Source organism: Mesoplodon mirus, assembly GCF_964341445.2.
Source record: "Mesoplodon mirus genome assembly, chromosome: X".
Lineage (NCBI taxonomy): Eukaryota > Metazoa > Chordata > Mammalia > Artiodactyla > Ziphiidae > Mesoplodon > Mesoplodon mirus.
The window spans coordinates 35,490,273-35,502,521 of record NC_138981.1 but is presented as its reverse complement, the minus strand read 5'-3'; the positions used below and the strand labels follow the sequence as shown (position 1 = coordinate 35,502,521).

The 12,249-nt window shown below is 40.8% G+C and overlaps 1 long non-coding RNA gene across 1 annotated transcript; it reads right to left on the bottom strand.

Moving 5' to 3' along the window:
- Positions 1 to 1,327: 1,327 nt before the first annotated feature.
- LOC309796874 lies at positions 1,328 to 12,022 on the bottom strand. The gene is made up of 4 exons (XR_014292514.1): positions 11,896 to 12,022; positions 6,005 to 6,285; positions 3,604 to 3,695; positions 1,328 to 1,796 (listed from the first exon to the last, which is right to left on the bottom strand). It is a non-coding gene; the product is annotated as an uncharacterized lncRNA (long non-coding RNA).
- Positions 12,023 to 12,249: the final 227 nt, after the last annotated feature.

Below are 12,249 nucleotides of genomic sequence, written 5' to 3'. Positions count from 1 at the left end.
ATGTTTAAGGGACAGAAAGTGGCCAGTGTGCCTGGAGCTGAGTGAGAAAAGGAGGGACTTAATTGGAAATAAGACCAAATAGGTACCAGGGGACTTGATCATATGGGACCATTTCTGCGTGAGATGATGTTGCGCTGACGTTTTTGAGCTGAGAAGGGATGTGATCCCCATGGCTGCTGTGTTGAGAGTGGACAGTAGGCCGGTGGGAACAGAAGCAAAGAGCCCCGTTAGCAGGGCCACTGCGGAAGTGCAGCTGACAGATGACAGTGGCTCAGACTAAGGTAGTTATGGTGGAGGTGATGAGAAGCAGAGGAGGTCCGACTCTGGACATGTTTTCAAGATACGGTCGACAGGACTTGATAATGAACTGCCTGTGGTGTGTAAGAGAAGAGTCAAGGGCAGGCTGAGGTTCTGGGTAAGCAAATGGAGTCTCCACACACTGGAGTGGGAAGGCCTGGGGGACAGGCAGTGTAGTCAGAAAAAAATGAGAAGAGGGTGGGGTCCTGCAAAGTCCAGGGAAGAGAGTTTCGCAAGGACGGAGGGTGTGATCAACTGTCATGCATGAAGGAGGTGGATGGCATCCCCTGTGGTTGCAGTCGTGGTGACAGTTGCTGCCCACCCCACAATCTCACTGATATCAGTGGACTTTTCTGTCATGTCCAACACTCGCTAGTCGTCCTTTCCCAAGTGTTAGAGACAATGTTCATACACGACCGCAAAACACGACTGTCCTCTGTGTTCCATTCTCAGTTCCCTGTTTCTTGGAGCCCCACTAGATGGTAGACAGCTGAACTCTCATCCCACAGCAGGAGACAAAGGGACACATCACTCAGAGCTCCTGTCCAGCACGCCCTGGAGGAAGTCTGTAAGAGGAGCCCAGTTTTCTCCATTCAGGGTGGTTCTTTTCCACCTAGAATGCTGCTTCGAGTTGACCATCCACAGAGCACCTAGGGCTTCAAGCAACACCAACCCCTTCCACGGCCATTCACCTCTCACATCCAATCTCCCCAGATAATCGCAGGTACTCCAGGACCCACGGGGGCCCTAGATCTGGAAACCATACTGCACTATATTCAAGGATTATGCCTTAAGCGTTTTGTCAAAGTAAATGGAATTACTAAAATAGGTGCACGTTATTCTTACTCAATGGTTAACTGTTTACTTAACATCATAACCTAATTTCGCTCTTATATATTGTCACTAATTAAACTTCTGGGTTTGAAAGTAGAATTCTCTTCCAAGATCATCTTTTTTTTCCCCATTTTTCAACTTTTAATTTTGAAATAACTTTCGACTTGCAAAAAAAAAAGTGAGAAAAATAGCACAAAGAATTCCTGAATACCCATCCCCTAGCTTACCCAAATGTTATCATTTTTCATGCCACAGAGAAATGATAAAAATAAGAAAGTTAACATTAGAAAAATACTGTTATCTGATCCACAGTCCTTAAGTTCATCAATTGTCTGACTAATGTTCTTTTTCTGGTCCAGAATCCAGTCCAGGTCCACATGTTGCATGTAGTTGTTTTGTCTCCCTTAATATGGAACAGATTTTCAACGTCTTTGTCTTCCATGACCTTGACATATTTGAAGACTATTGCCCAGGTGTTTTTTTAGAATGTCCCTCAATTTGGGTTTGTCTGATCTTGACTGAATTCAGGCTTTGCATTTTTAGCAATTTTAGCAAGAATACCATAGAAGTGATTTTCCGAGATCACCTTCTGCGGTAAACTCCTACCCTGCATCCCAGGGAACGCCAGTATCTTCATTCATTTACCTTGATCCTTCGTCATTATTCTAGGAAGATCCAGGGTAGTAGTTAAGCTTGGTGGGAGACACATCACCCAGATTCAAATCCTAACTGCTTTGTTTCCTAGAGGTATGACACTGGGAAAATTGCTTAATATCTCTATGCCTCAATTTCCTCCTCTGAAAAGCAGGAATAATAATAGTGAGGATTCAATGAGGTGAAGCCTAGAGCATCTTTAGCACATAGCAGAAGCGAGAAGATGGAGCCTGCCCCCGCCTGGGTCCATACAGGAGGAAAATGTTGAACAGTCTCCCCTCACACCCAGCCAACATGCAATGGTCATGTAGTATAGCAAGAAGTAAGCTTTTATTGCTTTAAGTTGGTAAGATTTGGGAGTTGTTTGTTACCGCAGCAGAGCCTAATCCTGACTTACTGACATAGAAATTGAGATCAGAAGTAGGGCATACTGTGACAAAACCTAAAATAGGTCTTCCCTGGTGGCACAGTGGCTAAGAATCCACCTGCCAATGCAGGCCACACAGGTTTGAGCCCTGGTCCGGGAAGATCCCGCATGCCGTGGAGCCACTAAGCCTGTGCACCCCAACTACTGATCCTGCGCTCTAGAGCCCGCGAGCCACAACTAATGGGCCCATGTGCCACAACTACTGAAGCCCGTGTGCTTAGAGCTCATGCTCTGCAACAAGAGAAGCCACCGCAATGAGAAGCCCGCACACCACAATGAAGAGTAGCTCCCGCTCGCCGCAACTAGAGAAAGCCCGCAGGCAGCAACAAAGACCCAAATGACTTTGACATAGCCATATGTTGGTGAGTGGCAAAAAAGCAGATACTGAAGGCTGAAAAAGTGCAGATCTTTGTTATGCAAGAGGCAAAGCATTTGTTAAAAATGTTGCCGTAGTCACTTAGGAAGAAAATCACGTATCTATTAAGCCTGTAGATCTAGGAGGGAAAGATGGACAACTTAATGTTGGCAACGTGCTCTTGGCTGTTAACTGAGAATTGACTGGCTTGCAGGTAGAAATTACAGTAACTCCTGGGTATCAACCAACATTCCTGGACTTTGAGCTTAATGCTGTGACAGGAAGGGAGACCTTTGGGGTTGTCATCCTTCGGCAAGGGCTAAGCGTATTTTGTATACAAAAGGACCATGAACTACTGGTGCTCTCCACAAGTGTCAAGTATTACTTGTAGGCATGTGGCAGGATGGCACTTTCTAGTTCCCTTGATATTAGGTATAATATCAATATTATTAGGTACAAAATCAAGAAGTAAAGAAGTGAAGCCAAAGAAGTAAACACAGTCCCTTTTAAGTCACATTAAAAAGTCGGGGCTCTATTCTGAAGTAGTAGGAAGCCTTGAAAGTTTTTCAAAAGAGGAAAGACATAAGATGGGCTGACCGGGATTGCATTTCCCACCAAAATTTAGAATAGGCTAAAGTTTTGTAAGCAATATCTATGCATGAATCTGATCATGTGAAATCTGATCAAAATATCCAAAAAGTAACACAACATAACATAACACAACACAACGTGGAGTAAAAGTGAGAATTCCCTTTCACCTAACCCCAAATCTCTCTTACTTCCTCAGATTATCATATCATTATTTTGGTGTGCATCTTTTCAGAACTTTTTACATATACCTAATTCTCCTGTGATTTGTCTACAGGCATACCTCAGAGATATCACAGTACCAGACAACCACGATAAAGTGAATATCTCAATAAAGTGAGTCACACACATTTTTTGGTTTCCCAGTGCATATAAAAGTTATGTTTATACTATACTGTAGTCTATTAAGTGTGCAATAGCATTATGTCTAAGAAAACAATGTACATACCTTAATTAAAAATGCTGTTGGAAAAATGGTGCCGACAGACCTGCTCCACACAGGGTTGCCACAAACCTTCAGTTTGTAAAAAAACACAGTATCTGCAAAACACAATAAAGGGAAGTACAATAAAATGACGTATGCTTGTAATAATTCTGAAATCAGAAAACCAATAAACATTTGCATTATTATGACAGTATAGCATTCTACATAATATAGATCATTATTTTTTATTATTATTATTATCTTCAAGCTGAGTTGTGCTAGTATTATTTTTCCTTCTCTATGGATCTAATGTCATGTCTATACCACTAAAGAGAGAATATTCCTAGAGTGACGTCTGAATGGATTCCTTTTTTTTTTTTTTAACTCCCATCAAATGCTTTTCCCATATGCTCAAGAAACCCAACTCTCTAACACTTTACTTATTCCATCAACTTCCTTTATTTCCTGGAGATTGTTTTGGAGCACTCTTCTCCTGCTTCTGTCTGAAATAGCTGCTCAGCCTGAAATACACCACAGCCATAATCCTGGGACATTTTCGCTCTGCTCTCCTGGGTTAGAACCATTGCTTTCTAGATCCTATTTCCTCATTTGTTTTAGATTACTTCCTCGTTTTTCAAAAATACAGCCTCAAGTGACTTCTCAGGAAAGAGTTACGGGAGGTTAATTTTAGTGTACCTAAAAATCTGAAAATGTCTTAGAGTTCCAATTGCTCCATGTCCCCACTAACACCAGAAGTTTTAATTTTAGCTGTATTGGTCAATACGAGGTAGGATTGCCTTGTGATCTTAATTTGAGTTTTCCTGATGCCTGATAATATTGAGAATTTTTCATGTTTATTGGCTATTTAGATATATTTTGTTGAGAAGTGACTGTCCAAGTGTTTTGTTCATTTTGAATTTGTCTCTGTTACAGATCTGTACAAGTTCTTTATATATTTGGAATATGAGTCCTTTATGGATATATGTATTGTAATTATCTTCTCCCCATCTGTGACTTGTCTTTTTACTTCCTTAATGATATTTTTTGATGAACCTAAGTTCCTAATTTTATAGTCGGATTTTTAACTTTTTTCTTTTATGGTTAGTGCTCATCGTATACTGTTTATGAAATCTTTCCCTACCCCCAAGATCATAAATATAGTCTCCTATGTCTTATTCTAGAAGTTTTGTTCATTACCTTTTCCATTTAGGTCACTTAGGTCTATGCTAATCTCTAATTTTGGTAGAGGTCAAGGTTTATATGATTCCATATGGATGTAGAATTGTTCCAGCACCATTTATAGAAAAGACCATCCTTTCCCTTGACTTAATTGCAATCGTACATTTGGTTTACATCAAGTTAATATATTAACTTGATTTATTAATATATATTAAGTTGAATATACATATAAACTTGAAAAAAAAATATAGCCTATTTTATATCCTTGCCCTTATACCACACTTTCTTAATTATTATACCTTCATAGTGTGCTAGTAAGTTATAAATTGGGACAACCACTTTGGAAAAGTTTGAAAGTAAAACATACAGCTAAACATACACTACTCGGACTTCCCTGGCGGTCCAGTAGTTAAGACTCTGCACTGCCACTGCAGGGGGCATGGGTTTGATCCTTGATTGGGGAAATAAGATCCCGCATGCTGCACAGCATGGCCAGAAATAAAAAAATAAAAATAAAAAATAAAAACCTTAAAAAAATACACTATTCTATGATCTAGGAATCTGACTCCTACATATATGCATATGTCTATCAGAAGATATATAAGAATGTTTAGAGCAGCTTTACTCATGATAACCCAAACTTGGAAACAAACCACATGTTTATTAATGGAAGAATGGATAAATGAATTTCAGTGGCATCACACAATGGAAGATTACACCACCATAAAAAAGAACAAACACAACATGGATGAATCGCAGGAAGATTTTTAAGCAAAAGACACAAAACTGCATATACTACAGGATTCCATGTGTATGAAATTCAGAGCTTGCAAAAAACAACAAGTATATGATATTAGAAGTCAGAACAGTGGTTACCTCTAAGGGGTAGGGGATTGACTGTCAAGGGGCATGAGGGAAATCGGGTTCTGGAGATGTTCTATATCACGACCTTCATGGTGTTACACGGTGCCTACATATGTAAAAAATTCTCGAGTTGTACAGTCAAGATTAGTGCTCATTATACACTTTGCTTTACATATATTATATGTCAATAAATAATTCGAGGGAATTCCCTGGCTAACTGCTGGTGGTCCAGTGGTTAGGACTCGGCGCTTTCACTGCTGAGGGTATGGGTCAATCTCTGGTGGGAGAACCAAGATCCCGCAAGCCATGAGGCATGGCCAAAATAAATAAATAATTCAAAAAAAAGAAAATGGAAGTAGAAAATGTCTTTATTCTGCCTCACCATGGAGTGTTTAGCTGGGTTATGGGATATAAACTCTGTGCTTCTTTCTCTCCGATTCTCTCAAATGCCTCCTTTCTTTCCTTCTGGGTCAGAGCCCCATCTGTGTGGGCTGGCTCCTTTCCTCCCCACACAGACTTCAATGAAATGTCCCGACGCAGAGCATGATGTCTCTCTAGTTCCTGACACGTCACTGAGGCTGGACGATGCAACCCAAAAGTGTGACCAATATTCCAACACCAGCCAGGTGTCCTACAATTCAATTCAGTTCTGACACCATCTACCTGGAGTTATCAACAGATTACACAAGTTAAAGGCTCAGTCCCACAAGATGGCTCCCATTTCAGATGCCAATCACAAGTCCCAGGTTGTCACCTGTACTTCTGACCCATGGGCTATAAATTGGGGTTCCCACAATCCCCTCCTCAGCTTTGATAATTTGTTAGATCAGCTCACAGAACTCAGGAAAACATTTTACTTTCTAGATTACCAGTTCATTATAAAAGGATACAATTAAGGAATAGCCACTTGGAAGAGATGCATAGCCTGAGGTATGGGGGAGGAGCCACAGAGGTTCCACACCCTCTTGGGATGTGCCACCCTCTCAGCACCTCTGTGTGTTCAGCAACCTGGAGGCTCTCTGAACTCTGCAGTTCAGAGACTCTTATGGAGTCTTCATCACACAGGCAGGATCAGTTATTAACTCAATCACCAGCCCCTCTCCCCTTTCTGGAGGATGGGGGAGTGGAGCTGAAATTCCCCTGCTTCTAATTATGGCTTGGTCTTTCAGGTGACCAGCCCCTATACTAAAACTCTCTAGAATTCTGTCCACCAACAGTCGCCACATTCGAACCAAAGATGCTCCCATCACTCAGGAAATTCCAAGAGATTTAGGAGTTCTGTATCAGCAACTGGGGTCAAAGACCAAATATTAGAACAAAAGATGTTCCTAGCACCTATATTGCTTAGGAAATTACAAAGGTTTTAGGAGATCTGGCCAGTAGCCTGGAATATATATATATATCTTATATTGCAATATCATAGGAGGTTATAGTCCCATGGAATGGATCTTGACCAGTGGAAAACAGACAAGAGGAATACACTGGCAAGATAAATTCCCACCCCTTTCTTTCTTGGACCACTTGGAGGTGCAGTGCCTTTCGAAGGCCTTTGAGAGAAGACTCAAGCACTGAGCATACACACCTAATGAGTTTGGGGCTCATTGTGAATCGGTGGTCAGTGCAGTGATGCTTAACATCTGGTGCTTCATACTTCCTTGCCTCACTTCCCCTGTTCCTCACCCTCACCACCCTGGGCTTATACCTAGCAAGCAAAGTATCACCACTTTCATCTTTGCTTTAAACTCTGCTTTTGAGAGGCCCTAGTCTGAGATAGCATAGAATTCAAGGTTAAATATAACTTCCAGCAAAACTTTGAGGGCCTTAGTTCATGGTCTTCTAGTTGCCAGTGTTGGTAGAAACAGTTTGAGTCTTTCTGCATTATGGGTTAACTGTGTTTTGATTTGTGTGATTTAGCTTTAATTTTTCTTCTCTGTAGGCTATTGCCATCTTGCTCTAACCTGATACTCTGAAATTTTGTAAAATTGTGTCTAGATGTGGGGATGTGTTTTCAATGTACTGGTTACTCAGTGGAATCTATCAGCATGATGACTAGTGTCATTTAGCTCAGATAAATTATTTTGTCTCTTTGATGCTTTTCTCCCACCTGCTATCTCTGTACTCTTTCTGGAACTTTCACTAGTTGGATGAGGGATTCTACTCTTGTCAGTCACAGTTGTCACTATTCTCCTTCTTTATCTCTGGTATCTCCACGTCCCTAAACCCTCCGGCATTCTTCAGGATAGGTAGGCATCTTCCTAAGCTTTAGCCTCCTCATCACATAATTCTGGTTTTGGTTTCCTCCATCCCAGTTCATGAATCACCACTCCTCTACCAATTATCCAGCTTCTAGGAATATGTTGAAATCTTTTATCCCTTGATGGTCCTCTTCTATTCTTTTTGCACGGGTTATACTGTTATTATTATTATTATTATTATTATTATTATTTGTTGTTGTTGTTCGGTACGCGGGCCTCTCACTGTTGTGGCCTCTCCCGTTGCGGAGCACAGACTCCGGACGCGCAGGCTCAGCGGCCATGGCTCACGGGCCCAGCCGCTCCGCGGCATGTGGGATCTTCCCGGACCGGGACACGAACCCGTGTCCCCTGCATCGGCAGGCGGACTCGCAACCACTGTGCCACCAGGGAAGCCCTATTATTATTTTTAAATGTGCTTTATGAGTCTTGGGAGAAAGAGAAGGAGAATTGCTTAGGGTCAGTTCACCATCTTGAACTGTAAGTGTCTGAATTTTTATTGTGTAGTTGAATCTGTCTTTTCCATGTGACTTGTGGGTTTCATGACTATTTAACAAGGCTATGTTTTTTCTAAATGCTGGGTATGCTTTGGATTCATTTTCCCAGTATAATCTTCACTTAGAGAAGAGCTTATAAGTTCTCTGTCATCTGAAAGCAATCAATACCACCTGCAGCAGAACTTTATCCAGCAGGTCAAAACTTCCTCATTTCTGAAAATAACTAATTTTGTTTTTAAATACCAGTAAGAAAGTGAAAGGTAAAAGAAATTTTTTTTAGTATATTCTGTATTTTTCACTTTCAGCAGAAGATTTAAGGAATTGTTTTTATAAGAATAAAACTACTTTTCTTTTTCAATGCCTTAAATATCATGTAACTTTGTTTTCCCCTCCCCACTTTTAAAGCAAACTAATTCTTGATTTTTATCTTTAAATTAATTGTAAACAAAGTTTATTTCTTTAAGGAAAACCTATATAAGTTCTCCTTCCCTTTCTCCAAGAAATGTGGACATTCCTGTACTGGAAATTAGACATACTAACTTATTATTAGACATACTAATAATGCAAAACTTAAGCCGTCTAGGAACACCCTGAAATGAGTCATTCTCAATATCTGCACTTTCCAGATAACTGAAAGTTTACCCTTTAAACATAGGCAAAAATCTTAACCACTGTGCATGAATATTTAGCTGACTCAACATGATTTAACTCTTTTGTGAATGGAGTATTAAAAACATCATTGCCATCACACATGTTATTGTGTCAAATTGTAGGTTCTAATGAGTATCCCCAGCCCTTTAGGTTCTGGCCAGTACACTGACCAGAGAAAAAGCTCAGTGTATATAGCATTCGTCGAATATGAATGAATGAATGAACGAATGAAGACATACAGTACCAAAAGAAAACAAAAAAGAAATACAGTACCATGATGCCTTTAAGTTCTGTTGAGGTATATGGACCTCTTTGCCCTTACACTAAATGACCCCAGATTGTTATGTTTCTGAGTTTTTGAGTCTGCTTGTAGCATTTCTTTCTTTGTCCTTTCTTTAGGTTCTCAGATGTCACTTGGTACCATTGTGTGTATACCTCTAATAATTCTTCTCTCTTCTTTTAACCCTGGGACCAAGATCACGAAGCTTGTTATGGCGAGTGTGAAAAAGCTCTGACTGAATTTCAGATTGTTTTTGGCAGATTTGGTTTCAGAGTTTAATGTACTGTTTGTGGATTTTAGTTCTATTTTGGCAGCTCAGACACTTCCTCCTGCCCTCATCCCCAGTTTTTAGTTCTGTTTCAGACAGTAAGATTGCCCGATAGCTTATTTCTACATAGACAGAACAACATGCTAGTCATTTGTCTAAAATAAATTACCTGTATTTTCTACGTGGCAACAATTTGGGATCCATGATCCCAGGGATTTTCAAAGCAAGTAAAACTCCACATAAGTCATGACAATTCAAAGGATATAGTGTTTTTACTCATAGTAAAGCCAACATGTTCTTTATGGTAACCCCCAGAAAACTTTCCCTTGCAATGTGGGCATGAATATAATCACCTTCAACTCTCATCCTGGACCCCTCCAGATTCGGCACTACTAGGCCGAATCTGCTCCATTCTACACATTTCACCTTCGAGCAAGCTAGCCTGGGCATACTACCATGGAAAAGGTAGAGGAGAAAAACAGAGAAGAGAAGCATGCCAGGTTTCTTGAGGTCTAGACTCTGGAACACACACATCAATTTCACTGCATTCTATTGGTCAGTGCAAGTCACAGGAATAGCCCAGATTCAAGGGGTGAGCAAATACACTCCTCCTCTTGACGGAAGAAACTGTGAAGCCACATATCAGAGGACGTGGATACAGAGAGAAGTGGAAGATCGGGGCCACACTGCAATCAACTGAAACGTCATTTACTTTTTTAAAGCAAGGAAAAAGAATCACTCCATTTTATTTTAATATTCCCTATTTTGTTTCACTCCGTCTAATTAATGCTGTATCATCTAGTGATGTTTCATTTTTTCCCTGTTTCTACCTCCACTCTCGATATACAATATCTTAAAGAGGAAGATTTCTCAAAATGCATTTTTCTACCTACCAAGTGGAAAGTAAAATTTGCTGAATGTTTTCTACAAAGGAAAAAAGTGCAAAAAGTCATATTCTTAAAAGGAGTTTTACTGTCTACTTTCATTGTGAGTTGGATGTGGCCTTTGATCTCAGTAAAGTCACAGGCACATTGGCCCTAGAAGAATGAAACACTGAGTAATAAATGAACCAGGAAGTTGACAACAGAGTTGCCTGAGTTTAATATTTTAGCCATGGATAGGTGCTGCAGAGCTCCCAACTGGAAAACAAGATCATCAGATAGGTGTGCTGAGCTTCATTAGCTACATATGGAAAAACTACCATGTGAATTGTGTGCTCTGGTGATTTTCAGCCACTACAGGCGCGTTAACTAACCCCAGGAAATGCTTAGATAGCATGATTCTTTTTTCTTATCAACCAGTGCAAGGATATCTGAAATTTGCTCTAAAATCTCAGGAAAGACAAAGGTGATTCCTTCCTTCTGCCCTGAATTCCCCACCGTCCCCCATCTGATCTGAAAGAGCGATGTTTAGCTTCTATGTGAGTGGGAGGGCTGGTGATTTTCTTGTTACTTAATTGGGAATTGCATGACTGGAAAGAGGAAGCAATGTTTAGTAATCAAGTGATCTAACATAATGGTAAACTTGGTGATTACTTAATATTCTAATGTAATTCTAAAACTTATGAAGATCTTTTGAGCCTAATTTTTTTTATATAAGTCAGATTTACTGTATTTGGAGTAGTCTTCTCTGAAGGATGAAGTTTCAGAATATAATACTTTGGGCTGTTTCCAGAAGTCAGACAGGTACAGTTCTCAGAGTAAGATCGAGAAAATAAATTCATAGTGGCCACTATTCATGTCCAATGTTTCTTACTACTTCCTCTTGTCCACAGAAAAGTATATACCCAACAAAATTTAGAGTTGAGAAACTGTCCTTTTATAACTTAGCTTCTTCCTCATGCAATTTTACTTCATAACACACACACACACACAATATTGACGATAACTGGCCTTTTCTGTCAGATAGAAATCCTTCATGCACAAAATAAATATAAAAATGTAGATTACATAAATATTATTGGGCTACTCTGAAGGCTTCTTTCCTCCAAGCAAAATCATTCCATTTCTTAATAGGTCCATTCGTAAGTGAAAATTAGGTTACGGGATAGTGACGTAGGAGAACCCAGCTTCCCGATCTCCCTACAGAGATTAAGGACTGGACACTCTCCCTGAACAAAAACGGCTCTGGGAGACCTCTAGAGTCCACTTAGGAACTTTCAGCAACACCGTGGAACCAAAAAACCAAGAACAATCACACACAAAGAAAAGAAAAACAAATGCTTTCTGCCCCCATCGCCCCTCCACCCCAACCCCTGCGGCTGGCATTGTTCAGGGCCAAGAAGGAAGCTCCCAGCTAGAAAGAGTTCCCCTCCCCAGAACTCACCCCTTCCTTAAGAGTGGGGTGAGTGACAGCGTCCTCAGCTTCCTGGGACCCCTCACGAAGGTTCTGCTTCAGTTTCACCCCACCCACCAGCAAAGCTGAAATGTCAATACAGCCGGCTACGAGCTAGGAAGGAAAGCAGAGGCTATTATTAGCAGACACGTAGTGGGAGAGAGCGTGATTCACAGAGACCCGCTCTGCGCAGAAACTCAGATTTCCCCACTGATGAAGCCAGTGGCCAGCACAGCTGCTGCGGATGCACTGCTGATCTCTCCAGCTTTTGCCCCACAGGTATTCTGTTCAGTGACGCTAGCTACCTGAGTCTCTCCCCGCTCCCCACCTACTGCCGCCCCACCC